The sequence below is a fragment of the Symphalangus syndactylus genome, chromosome 24 (assembly GCF_028878055.3).
Source record: "Symphalangus syndactylus isolate Jambi chromosome 24, NHGRI_mSymSyn1-v2.1_pri, whole genome shotgun sequence".
Taxonomy (NCBI): domain Eukaryota; kingdom Metazoa; phylum Chordata; class Mammalia; order Primates; family Hylobatidae; genus Symphalangus; species Symphalangus syndactylus.
The window spans coordinates 70886427-70901044 of NC_072446.2; positions in this window are offsets into that span (position 1 = coordinate 70886427).

Below are 14618 nucleotides of genomic sequence, written 5' to 3' on the forward strand. Positions count from 1 at the left end.
AAAACCCAGCTCATTCTGGGGAGTGCCAGGAGCAGTTATTATATTCAGAACTGAGAACTTATTTCTAACTCACCAACCCATAGTTCTGGCTGAAGTGCAGTGGTGCAGTCATAGCTCATTCTCAGCCCCAAACTCCTGGGTTCATATGGTCCTCTCATCTCAGCCTCCTGGTAGCTATGACCACAGGTGTGCACTACTTTGTCCAGCCAGTTTATTTTATATTTTATTTTCATTTCATTTGTAAAGACTGGGTCTTGCTATGTTGCCCAGGCAGGTCACAAACTCCTATCCTCAAGCAGTCCTCTAACCTAGGCCTCCCAAAGTACTGACATTACAGGCATGAGCCATTGCATCTGGCTCAAAAATATTTCTGTCCTAATGGCTTTAACAAAGAAGTGCCGTTTTGGGGATATATACAATGGTGTGCTGCTTGGGAGTGACAAAAAAATAATTATAAGAAGAATGGAACGAATATGTCAGTATGTTTTCAAAAGCAAGTTAGCCCAAGTTTTTAAACAAGCATAATTTTAGGGTTTTTGTAACTAACTTAGGGTTTAAATGTAGCAAAAATTTTAAACATTATCATGAATACACAGAAAATTTTAATCAATTTGGTTTCCATGATGAATTTACATGCTTAAATTCCTAATTTCAATTTGCTGCTAGATATGAGAAAGTTTGAGATTTTGAAGAAGCAAGTGGTTCTTACAAATGTAGCAAACTTAAATTTTGAGGACAATTTAATATAACTTCCATTTTTATGACCAGATTTTGGGTCAGCTGTTAAGCATTCAAAAAATAAAATCTGATAATATCTGGCAATTCCAATTTTCAGTTTTATTGATCTTCACCATGAAATAATATATAAGCTAAGGGGCAAAATTTTGGAAAAGCAGATCACTTTGTTGTCCTATTTAGCAAGTTCTCAAATTATGCCATCTTGGAATCATTACAAGTAATTATACGAAGACAGTATCTTGTGTTTTGTATTTCATTGTTACACATCCAATTGTTCTCTAGAGATATCAGAGAAAACCCACTCAAGAAGGGAAGGTTAGATAAACAGCCCTCTCTCTCTCTCTCTCTGTCTTTGCCTCCATTTGGTTCCTTATGTTCATTTCTCAGTGCATTTCAGTTACTTTTATTGTTCCCTTCATTTTCTCTTTCATTCCAGAAGTTTAAGTGATTGCATAATTCTTTTGACAGCTGAAAGTAGTATCCGACTTTGAATGAAAGGTTTACAGCTACAGCTTTTCAATTAGAAAATCTCAGATCATGTGATCTATGAGTTAATATCTTAGGATCTCGACCAGTAAGGAATAATCACTTTGAAAAACCTTGATGCTACCTAGAGTTTGTGTTTTGTGAGGTTGCTTGGTAAATTATTTTCCTTTGATAATTGAATATTGCTTCAAGAGAGGTGAGCTCAGACGTTTGGCAATGAATATTGAATGTGTATTCCAAGAGACATGACCTTAAAATATCATCAAGCTAAGTAGTAGTGAAATTGAACTCTGCTGTATAATAGAAGTCAGTGTTTCTTACATCTTTGTGATATATAAATATTTTTACATTGTGGTAGATAATAATTTGTATGGGAACATTTAATTGAATTTAATTTATCCTATGGCAGAATTATGTTGCATAGGTCATTTTAGTTTTTGATTTAAGCATCTTAAAATTACAAATGCAAATATTCAACACGTAAAACCCACATGAATACACACTCCCAAACATTTGAAATCCTAACAGTCATTTCCAACAGCTTTTTCCTACAAAAGAAGTCAGCTCTTCTTAGAGAAGACATGCATTCCCATAGCTTGAGAGGTGCACACTATATGGTAAACAGAGAAAGGATTACAGCAGTTTAAGTATACCAGCGGATTTACTTTATAGACAATAGACTTTTGAATTACTTGTCTTCAAAATTTGGTTTCTTGAGAAAATTATCTGTGTAGATTAATCATGCATTTCAGATACTTTCCAGACATCTGAATGTTGTTTTCTTAAAAGTAGCCAGCACGCCTTTTTATGCAGTCTGCATGGGAGATAGTAAGAGATGTGTATGCTGTATATCTACTAGTAGAGATTTGTTTATGAGTGCTTCCTTAAAAAATTATTTTTTCTGAAGAAAGGGATTTCTTTTTTATAATTTAGATTAGATGATTTTAAATGTTTTTAGGTTTTAACCTCTCTGATCATCAGGGTCATTGCCATGGAAAAAATGCAAGTTATAGCATATTTCATTTTTATAAGGAAAGAAGTTGATAATTTAGACTTTTTTCTTTTACTAAATTGAATTACATCACTCAATATTTGGATGGCATTAATTCACAATAGCAACAAAAAAATCTTACTATTCAACAAAATAAAGTATGATTTCCTTCACATTTAACTTAATTTGTTCTTTAAAACATCTCCTAACGAAGGTTTTCTCATCCTCTGAAGCTGAATTTATTTAGGAAAAAATATTTTAAACACCATCCCAAGTGATATAACTATTTTTATTGAGCTTTGATGTTCTATTTGAACATATTTGAAGACTGTACAAGCACTCAATTTAGAATTAAGATTTTATTTGGAGATTTTGGTTGTATTTGAAATCTGTTGTGGAATTAAACATGAAGAATACGTCAATTTACTAGATGTCATTGTCTATGACACATTTTAGTCTTATCTTTCTGCCTATATGTAAAGAGGAATAGAAATAATTGGTATAAACAGGAAAAAAGAAGTAAAGTGGTAGGATCAGATGTGAGAAATATATAAGCTAAGATACTCTTTTTTTGTTTGTTTGTTTTTTGTTTTTGTGAGACAGAGTCTTGCTCTGTTGCCCAGGCTGGAGTGCAGTGACACAATCTTGGCTCACTGCGGCCTCCACCTCCCAGGCTCAATGGTTCTCCTGCCTCAGCCTCCTGTGTAGCTGGGATTACAGGTACGCATCACCACACCCGGCTAATTTTTGGATTTTTAGTAGAGACTAGGTTTGACCATGTTGGCTAGGCTAGTCTCAAACTCCTGAATTCAGTTGATCCGCCCACTTCAGCCTCCCAAAATTCTGGGATTTCAAGTGTGAGCCACCAGGGCCAGCCTAAGCTAAGATATTCTAGAAGCTATTAATAGTAAAATATAATGTAAATTGTTTAAAATTAATCTGTATATGAAATTTTTTCTAGGACTTTCCTGCCAGAAAAGTAGGAATAGAATGGCAAAAGGAAGGAGGTTCCTTCTACAAGTAGGCACACATCCTATTTCACTTTATCCTGTGATCAGTCTCATAACCATCTCCTGGTGTGAAGTGCTAAAACTGTGCTTTAAGAATAACTTAAGTCCTTTATGTACAAACTAAAGTATGAGAGCCTGAACCTTGGAAACCAAGAGATTCCAAAAAGCCTTATGTGTGAGACTGGGTGCCACAGATCTTGGCAGAAATTACTGCTTATTCTTAATTCTTATTGTTCCTTTCTAGCACTTCAATTTATAATGCCAATATCTACCTCAGCCTAAAGACAAGCTCTAGAATCACTTGTGTTACTTATTACATTTCTTTTAAAAAGCTCATGAATTACACATGAATTTCAAAGTTGCCAACTGAGATTCCAAGGACTTAGAAAAGAAAAAACGTGGCACCTTTCCATTATAAAGGCTGTACGCAGTCTTCATAGTGTTTGTCTTTAAGGGACAACATGCCTCATCCATCAGCAACTTTTCTTCCTTAAATCATCATATCTTGCCTAAAAAGGTTTTCTGAAAACTAAGATTTGCAGATTGCTATATCACATCTTAATCTACGTATCAACTTTAGCATTATCAAAGCATGAACTGTTCTGGGTTTTCATAGTTAATTATGTTTGTGGTAATAACTGGGATGCAATTGTTTTTCTTCTGATGATTTTGTACTTGCTTTTCTTATGGTAACTTCTGATGCTTGTTTGTAAGATCTTCCTCTCTTTTCTCCATCTGGTTATCTTCTTACCTTCTGTCCTTTAACTCAGATGTCACCCACACTGTGTGTCTTTCTGGATTGCTTCTTATTTAACTGTTGCTTCTCATAGTTTACATACCTCCTCCTGTACCACACTATCAACATTTCTCAAGCTGCACTATATGCTGGGTTGTGTCTTTATTTATTTATAAGTTCCTTGATAATTCGGACTATATATTAGTATATTCAAAAAATACTTATGAAGTGTTTACTTTGGGTCAGGAATTATTGAGTGAAGGAAATTGACCAAAACTCTGCCATCATGAAGCTCGCATTCTAACTTAGGGAGACAGATAACAGACAATGAGCCACATAAATATGCAAAGTATCGTAAGTTAGATGGTGAAAAGTAATCCTGGATGGGGATCAGATAATTTTGATAGGATAATTTTTAACTGGGTAGTCAAGAAAGGCCGCACAGAGAAGATGGCAATTGGAAGAACAAGGTGGTGAGAACTGCTGAGTCTGGAGCAAACACACAATTTGGAGCAGTAGAAGATTCCAGAAGTAACAGTATAGAGGCGAAGAAGTGGGAATTGTGTGGAGTCTTTTACTTGCTGTTGTAATGACCTTGGCTATGCTTTGAAGTGAGGTGGAAAGTTGGCAGGGACCTTAGTTTTCTTTTTAATAATTCACTATGAATTTTGAACGGTCACTATTATAGACTCAATAATTTTGCTTTATTACTCTTGCAATTGACTACAAAAGAGCATATTGAAGAAATGTTAAATTCTAATTTAAACTGATTGAAATAGGTTTTTATCTTTTTATGTTTCTCATCACTGAATATCTCATTTTTAATTAGTTTGAAAGCATTCTAAGATAGTGAGCCAATGCAATTTAGCATAATGCATAACTTATTATTCATCAGATTTAGGTATTTAACCGAGGATGCTAATTAGGAAAGTAACTTGTTCTGTTGGATGATTTTGATAAAGCTACTTTCAAATGATTATCACATCCATTGATGTCATATTAAGTTGTGTTTCTGGAAACCAAATTTAGGCAGTGGTAATGAGTTAATATCTCTAAGTGGATACCTTTTATCTCTACAGTCAAGGATACTTGAAAGTGGAAAAACATACTGGCTTCAAGTCTTGGGAACTAGGACTTACCGGAAATGTGTGTGTTTTTTTTGTTTCCTGGTGGAATTGTCTTCTCGGAAAGATGGTGTTTCCTTTTCAATAGGAAAAAATTGATCCTATGCTGCTTTACTTTAATGCTTTGCTTTTGTCAAAATAGTGTTTTCTTAGGAAAATTAACCTATCATAATATAATGAAAAGAGAAATGCTGAAGACACAAAATGATGTCCATGTTAATATTGAGTAGGAAGCATCAAGGGACATGAGAAGTGGGAAGCGAAGAGAGGGAGAAGAGAAATTTATAGTGTAACAACAATTAGTAAAAAGGATTAGCATATACATGTAGTCAATAAGTCAATAAATGGCTGTTTATAGAAAGCCTACCAGGCACTAGGGGATATAGCAGTGAAGAAGGCAAAGACACAATTGGCTATACTGTAGTGAGGAGGGAAAGAGGAGGAAGACATACAAATACCTAAAAAAAGCAATGGTGTGAAGGGCTATAAAGTACACTACTACGAAGAAGATTACATGTGATAACATGGCTGAGTAAAACTGTCAAGGAGGAAGGCACTGATCTGGCTGTAGGTATTTCAGAGCATTTTTCTCTCTGAGGAGGTAATATTTCATTTGAGAGTTGAGTGAAGACAAAGAGGAAGGTACTTTGAAGATCTGGGGTGCTCTGAGCAGAAAGAAGGGCAGATATAAAGATTCTGTAATTTAAAAAGAGAGCTTGATAGTTTCTTACAAAGAAAAGAAGGCCGGTTTGGCTGGAATGTCCATGAAGGAAGAGCATGGAGAGAGATTACATGAGTGTTCTCAGGGACCAAATCTAGATCTTATATCAAAATGTGAATATAAATTAACTACATTGAAAAGTGTATGATGGATGTGTGATACGATGAGGTTAGCTCTTAGGAGGGTGTACTATTGTGGAAGGGTACACTAGTGAAGGAAGGGGGTTCATTTAGCTGACTATTGCACCTGTCCAGTTGAAGGATGATGGTAGTTGGGATTATGAGTGTAGCAATAAAGTTGGAGAAAATCAGTTGAGATTGGAAGTTGATTTGAAGATGATTGAATTTACTGAGCAAGAATTATATCAAGGTATTTGGATTTAGGGACATGGGGGATTATGGTCACTTTTAGTGATATGGCAAAGTCTTGATGACATGAGGCAGTTTGCAAGTGACAGAGGTGTGGGTAGGTGCGTATGTGTGATTGATTTTACATTTTTTAATCTTAAATTAAGACGCTAGTTAGAATCCAAGTGGAGACATCAAGTAGGCACTGACAAGTTGACTTGGCTAGAGATGTGAGTTAGATCATCGTAGCCTATAGAGCATGCCTAAAGTCATGAATCTAGGTGAGGGGTTGGAAAACTATTATAGCCCATGAGCCAGATCTGGTCTGCCACCTATTTTTGTATGGCTCATGAGTTATAAGTACGTGTGGCATTTATAAGTCTAAAATGTAAAATACAGGGAAATTTTTCAGCAGGGATAGTTCCATAAATTTGCCTCTTGGCAACACAAAGCCTGCAATATTTACTATCTGGCTCTTTGTCAAAAATGTTACTGACTCCTGATCTGGATGAAACCCTGTGAGGAGAGAGTGTTGACAGAAGAGAGAGAAGCATCACAGTGGAAATTAAAATTATGTGAACTGAAGTGTGTAGGGTAGAGAATTTAAGCCTGAGTATAACAGTAAGAGATTAAAATAACAGTAAATTCATTATCAGCGTGATCAATGAAACCTTTGGGGGCAAAGAGGAACTATCTTCGTCACACCTTTCACTCACTCATAGAAAGATCTTAGGCAGGAAATATAACTTGTTTGAAGATCTGAGATAAGGCTAATGTAGTTTGGACAAAGAAAGCCAATGGGAGGATGACATTACATCTGGCCAAAGATTTAGGGAAGAGCCAAATACTTCAGGCTTTTTAAAGTGATCTTTAGATAAAGAGGAGGTCATCAAGGCATTCCGAATTTGGAGGATCAAATCACATCTGATGGAAAAAAATCTGGCTGTATGTGCATCTAGGATGTAAGGAAGCCAACATGGATGTGAAGTTAAAATTGTCCATTGCAAATAATAAAATGAAGGCCCCAGGTAGCCTTGGCAAGGGCAGATTTGGTATAAAATCCTTATTGGAATGGGCTTAAGCAGTAATGGGAATACGGATCTAGCTGTTGTGTTTAGTGGAATTTTATCAGTCTTTTTGTTGTGTATGATATATAGATGGTCAAAATAAGGAACTTCTACATTTTCGGTTTTTGTTTTATTTTAATTGAGATTTGAATTAAAAATAAGAAACTTTTATTTTGAAACTTGGAGACTGTGTTTAAAAAGTATAGAGTAGGGCTAGAAAAAAATCTAAAACTCTCCTGATGAGGAGAGTGCTAATCGTGACTCTAATAATAATAAAATACTTTTCTGATAATTTTTTGTGTGTTTCATTATTTATATATGTATGGGAAGTTGTACCCTAGCCACATGCCAATTCACCTGGTGAACTTGCTCTTCAACGTGGCACAAATATTTCCTTCTATCTTTAGCCTTCCGGGGTTTCTCACATGGACTATTGGCTCTTCCTACATGAACCTGCTGGTAGTACCCTGTAGGAGACATGCTACTCCATGACAACAGGCACCACGCTGTAGGGGAATTACCATACCTGTCAATCACTATCTCTAGAATGTGGCCTTTCATAGCCCTGAGATTTCATACTGTTTCTCTGAGCTGTAACAATATTTATATTGAAAAAATAAACATGTTCTTCTATCTTTAATATTTTATATCTTATAATTTGAATATCCCATTTTCATTATACTACTTAGCTGCTAAGTTATGTTATAAAAACAAGTTTTAATTATCTGCAAACACCTTCAAATCTAATCCTTACCGGTGAAGACTGATGTCTGGTTAACATCTGTTAGGACATTTATTTCCATACAGTATTTATAGCGCCTTTTTGTTATTGATTGGTATGATAAATGTGTAACTCTTACACAAAGACAAAATTTTTAGATTTTTGTATTTAAAATACTGGTTATCAAAAGAAAAACCCAGATGTTATTTGTTTATGTTTCTGCTTGAGGTACTGAATCTATTTCAAGTCATATTTCTCAGTATTGATATACTTAATTTTGCTGAAATAATAACACACTAACTTTAGCTACTTTTTTTCTCAGTGTATCTCCTTGTCGCTCACCATTTCCGCCTCATTTCACTTCTCATCTTTATTTCTTTTTCTTTGGTCTTCTTTTACTTTAGGGATTCTTTCAATTTAGAAGTGTTCTTGTTTTCTGTTAATTACTATTCTTCTTGGATGTACACAGTTATCCTTTTCCATTTCATTTGTGAATTCATCTCAGAGGCATTTTGTATGTGCCTTTTACTCATAGCTTCTCAGAAGTCCCTTTCGAGGTTACCGATTTAACATGTCATGTACTATAAGGTTTGCATGGCATGGTGGCAGCTGACTTTGGTCTTTACAAGGATTGAAATGTTCACTCAACATGGATTGGTAGAATTTATTTTTTCCTTAAACATTTCATCGCCTTGTAAACAAACAAAAGCAAACCCAAGACTCAAAACTGACATTACTATTGGTGCCCCTGGAAATAGCTACCTTCTCACTAAAGTAGATTTTGTCATCCAACTTTATGTGTTGTTGAACACACATGGTGCTGTATGAGCACTCACTCACTAGTCTAGAAAACATTGCTGTGACCAGTTACCAGAAAAATAAATTCAGATTGCTCTTCACCTTCCACAGATGACCCTTCTGAAAGCCATTTGAATTCATTATAAATTATAGTTATATTAGTGTGACTTTAATTCACTTGTAATCTGAACTTTATGTGCAATGCATTTTTTCCCGTGTTTAATCATTTTTGAATGCTAAATCATTTGCAAACAAATGGCTTGTCCTTGAGAAAGAATTTAAGGCTGAAAGTACATTAAGTGCCATCTGGGTATCTGTGTCAATGGTTTTGTCACTACAAATGTGTGTGTGTGTGCATATCACCTACTTTATCACATTTATTTGATAAAATTGATATGCAATCTCTAAATCATTGTGTCTCCAACTTGTGTTATGCCACAAATACAAATTTTTGTCCTAAAGTTGATGGTACCCTTTGTAAAACTAGAAGTTCTCATTTGTGCAAAGGAAGGAAAAATAAAACAAGAAACAAATTCAATAAAAAATTAAAGGTCAGATTTCTTTTATAGCTGCTGAATTCCTTTCTTTCCTTTCCATCATCCTCACATTCCCAAATCTCAACAAAGTTAAGAAATTAAAACACACATCATGAGATCATATGTTCACCTTGTTCAGGAACTGAAGGATTACATATACAAGACTATACCTTAATAAGTAGAGGGAGAAATATGAAGATATGAATAGAATATGAAAATTTATTATAATGCAGTTGTATTCTAAAGTGTTTCCTAGGCAGGCTAAGAGTATGTTGCCAGGAAATTTTAAGAGACCCACTCCATTATATAGAAGAGGATGTGTGTAGATCTCTTAATTCTGAAATGTTTAGAACTGAGTACAACAGGTCTTTGAATAACGACGTTTCATTCAATGTCATTTCATTATGATGTTGATGAGAAAAAACAAATTGATTCCAATTGGGGTTCACTGTCTGTGTAGAGCTTATGTATTCTCCCCATGTCTGCATTGATATTCTCTGGATGCTCCAGTTTCCTCTCACTTCCCAAGGCTGTGCATGTGAGGTTGATTGACGTGTCTATGTGGTCCCAGTCTGAGTAACTGTGGGTATGTGTGAGTGCACCTGCAATGCGACGGCACCCTGTCCAGGGCTGGTTCCCACATTGCGTCCTGAGCTGACAGGATAGGCTGCGGTCAACTGCAACCCTAAACTGAAATAAGTAGGTAAATAATGATTTTACTAGCTTTTATTAATCTTAAACGTATGAATAGCTGAAATTTATTTCAGCATTTAATATTAGAAGTGTTTTGATCTTTATTTACAAGTTTGTTGACGTTTTAGTTACCAAAAGCCATAGAAGCTGAACTCTTTTGATGTCAACCTATGGTAAAATGGGTTTCGCTGACTGTATTTTTGTACCAATTAACCATCCCCAATTTATCCCTCCGTATGCGTGTATCAAAACATCACGTGACCATAAATATATATACCTATGACCAGTTTTCAAGCACCTGTCAATGATGTTAAGTGAAGACTTATTGTAGTCCTTTTTTGGCATAACGAAAATGTGTGTGTTTTGTTCAAGATTGGAAAAGTTCTTTGTGTAAAGAACTAGACAGTAAATATTATAGGCTTTGCTGGCCATATGTAGTCTCTGTCTCTCCTTCATCTACTCATTCTTCTTCTCCCCTTCCTTCTCCTTCTTTAAACACTTCCAAAATGCCAAAACAATTTTTAGCTCTCAGCCATATGAAGCAAGCCATTGATTAAATTTGGCTTGTAGGCCCATAAGGTGTGAATTCCTTTACATCATCAGAATGCCGCATATATATGAAATGTTATCTATGAGAAATTAATGGGGCTCCCAGCAGAGAGAAATTAGCCTAAGTTAAGTTTGGGCTTTGGAATTCAGGGGAATGCCATGCACAAAAATGCTCTGCTTTTAAAACTAGTTACTAACAGTCCATTTCTGATATCAGAAATACATGAAAACTACCAATTGAACGGACATTATTCACTACTTTAGTGCTGCTACTCCTGTGTGGTGGAAAAAGAATCCAGAAAGTTTTCCTTTCCGTTTGAACATTCATGCAATAAAAATTTCCAAATCTTTTTTTGAACAAATTTTTATCTTATAGCTCTCTTGTGTACTTTATAAGTACGTTTTGCTGCTTATTCTCAGTAACTGTATTGAAACAATCTGTTTTCCTTTATCAATCAAAATAAAATAAGAAATTTAGCTTAATACTAATATTAAGCTGAAGTGCAAGATATATGAAAAAGAGAGAAAAGAAGCAGGATAAACTGACCTTTTGATAACTGCAGAGGACAGCAGATCAAAGACTGGACTTTAACGTCTGACATTTTCAGAATCTATCACAGTAAGTCCACTGGGTCCAGAAATAGGTTTTAATCCTAGATTGAAATGACAATGCTGTCATGACATTGAGTTTGATGGAAAAAGTGAAGTTAAAGTTTTTCTCAATATTTTTTTAAAATCAATGATTGATTTAACTATAAAATGGACTGATTCTGAAGAACTCATTCTGACGTTGGAGGTGAAAATGCTTTTACTCTAATCATTAAAATCAATTTCTCTAGATATCTGACTTTATTCTGCTTTATAACATAAAGAATGAAACTATATTTATTAATGAAGTGTAATCTAGCAAAGTGGCATAAGCATAATTATGAGTCACTTACTAAAGTTGTGTGTTTTTTTCCATTGCATGAAAACCCTGCCTTGTTTTAATTTTTATTGACTCTTTAAAAGCAATTTTAGGTTTGTAGAAAGAAGTGAATAAGCATTCACACGTCATCCTCAGCCTCTACCCCAATTTCCCCGATTTTTAACATCTTGCAATAGTGTGGTACATTTGTTATAGTTGATGAGTCAATATTGGTACATTACTATTGACTAAAGTATGTAGTTTGTATTAGAGTTTACTCCTTGTCTTATGAATTCTATAGGTTTTGTCAAATGTGTAATGACAAATAATCCTCATTACAGTGTCATACAGAATAATGGATTCACTCTCCTAAAATTCTTCCTTGCTCCATCCGTTCATCGTTTCCTCTACTAATTTATGTAGAAGATAAATTAGTAGATTGAGTTGATGGTTATAGCAGTTTAAAGCACAGATAGAAAACTAGATTGACCTGCCTACCCAGACTGTGCTTCTCACTCTCACTGTGCCCTTTCTTAACCTTTGGAAATGCTTTTATTCATATATAAAATAGGCTATAACTTCATATAGTTGTATTACAAAAAGTTAATGCACAGAAAAAGACTTGTGCTAGGTATATGGTTTCTTCTCAGTTAAATGGAAGCCATTGCGTGTGTTTGTCAATAGAATTCGTCATACTTTATCTCACATATCTTTACGTCATTGTTGGCACATGACATGTTTAGACTGCACAAATCTCCTCCAAATCCCTAATAGCCACTGATCTCTTTACTGTCTCCATAGTTTTGCTTTCTCCAGAAGGTCATGTAGTTGAATCATACGGTATGTAGACTTTTCAGACTGGCTTCTTTCACTTGGCAATATGCATTTAAAGGTTCCTGTGTGTCTTCTGTAGCTTGACAGAATACTATTCCATTGCCTGGATATACCACAGTTTATTTTTCCATTCACTTCCTGAAGGACATTTCGATTTTAGTGATCATGAATAAGGCTCCTGTAACATTCATGGGAAGAAGGCTTTTGTGTGCATGTAAGTTTTCAAATCCTTTAAGTAAATACCGGGAATGTAATTGCTGGGTTGTGTGGTAGGAGTATGTTTAGTTTTATAAGAAACTGCCAAACTCACTGCCAAAGTAGCTGTACTATTCTGCATTCTCACAAGCAATGAATAAAAGTTCCTGTTTCTCCTCACATTTGCCAGCTTTTGGTATCATCAGACTTTTGGATATTGGTCATTTTAATAGTCATGTAATAATATCTCACGGTTGCTGTGACTTGCAGTTCCCTAATGATACATGACTAGTAACTTCAAAATCCCCATTTGACAGCTGTATTTAGACCTTTGGACTATTTTTTAAATGAGTTGTTTTCTTTCTTATTTTCGAGTTCTCTGTATACTTTAAATACCAGTAATTTATCTGATATGTTTTGAAAATGTTTTGAATATGTTTTGAAAAAATTTTCTCCCAACCTGTGGCTTTTGTTTTCATTCTAAGCACAGTTTTAATAACAAAAGTCTTTAATTTTAATGATGCTCAATTTCTCAATTTTTTCTTTGTCTAACCCAATAAATCAGAAAGCTTTTTATCATTTCACATGACTTAATATTCAGGCAAGGTCTATATAGGCCCCTTTCAAACAGTCATAAAGTTTAGAAGCTCTGACCTCACAAACAATAACAACGACAACATAGAAACAAAAATGACAGCTTTTGATGTTGTCTCAGTAATTTCTCAATTCAAGAACAGATTACTGAGCTTTATAAGCAATACGTATAGATATCAATTTCACAATAAAATACCTTATGATATTTATCAAATCACCTTAGTTTTGGTCACTTATTACTATTAGACTAAAATGTAATTTGTCAGACATGAGAAATCCTTTGGAGTATTTTTTAGAGAACCAAGTATTTGTTTTAGCCTTTTCAGTTCTTCTCTTGCTGTTTCTCCAGTATAGTCATTCCAATTGTCTCTATAGATGTATTAATACCAGGTACATAGTAAACACAATTATCTCCCACGTGTACCCCAACCCCCTTCCCTGTTCATGCAGTGAACATAAAGGAAGCAGGTCAAAAGGAAGCAGGTCATGTACCCTGTGATGTGCTGGGTTGTAAGGAAAGGTACACAATTAATGTACCATGTCTGAGTTTTCTTCTTCTCTGTATTTGTTCCATTTAATGCATGTATGTTTTTTATTCCTTAGGCCTCTCCAGTCCTAACACACTCAGGGATACTTGATACAGCTATAAGGCTGTGTCTTTATCAGGTACCTTTGGGTTACCCCCGGCCAGGGGTGGGAAATAGAGGAAGTGAATGTCTGTATCCTCATTAAGTATCACACAGAGCAGAAACATAAAGAAGCCTGTGCCATGAATGGGTCTCTTCTTTCTCCAAAAACCACCTACCCCTTCAACTCCCACTGCTTAAAGGAAAATCTTGTATTAGTCTCCCCATTTTCTCCTCAAACTTGCTTTAGCAAAGCAGTTCCTAAACCTCTGTTAATGTATGTCCCCACCCCTAACTCAACACACAGTCTCATGTCACATCACAGAAAAGAAGTTCAAAACAAAACAAAACAAAGCCACAGTCTTATAAGAAAAATAGGTAAGTTTTACAAAAGTTGTGTACTGTATCTCTGCTTTGAATTTTGTCATTGGCCAAGGATAGTAAAACTCTTGCAAAACTATAAAACAGGAACTTACGTAATATGTTTTACCCAAGATTTTTCAAACATTTTTGGAAGGATACTTATTCACATCTTGCAGAGGTAATGTTACATGAAAAACTTAGCATAAGACCAATCAGGTATTCTATGCAATAATGCAGATATATGAAAAAATAATATAATGAAATAAATGACTTTTCAAAAGGTATTGATCCTAGATCCACATTCTTTTTTTGGTTCAGGTGAGGCAATTAGAATGTGAAAAAAAGAAGCATAGAACAACTGTCTAATGAGAGGGACGAATGCTCCTGGGTGGAAAGTTATTAGAAGATAAATTAGTAGATTGACCCTTTTGCTGTCTACGCAGGTTTTTTTTTTTTTTTTGCTAGTACCAATAGAAACAAATTCATTTTATGGTTTGTGTCACTGGAAATGTATAACTTAGTGGTAGCTGTATAGCAAACTTTGAATATGTAATAATAAGAGATTAGATGTAGGTTTAATAT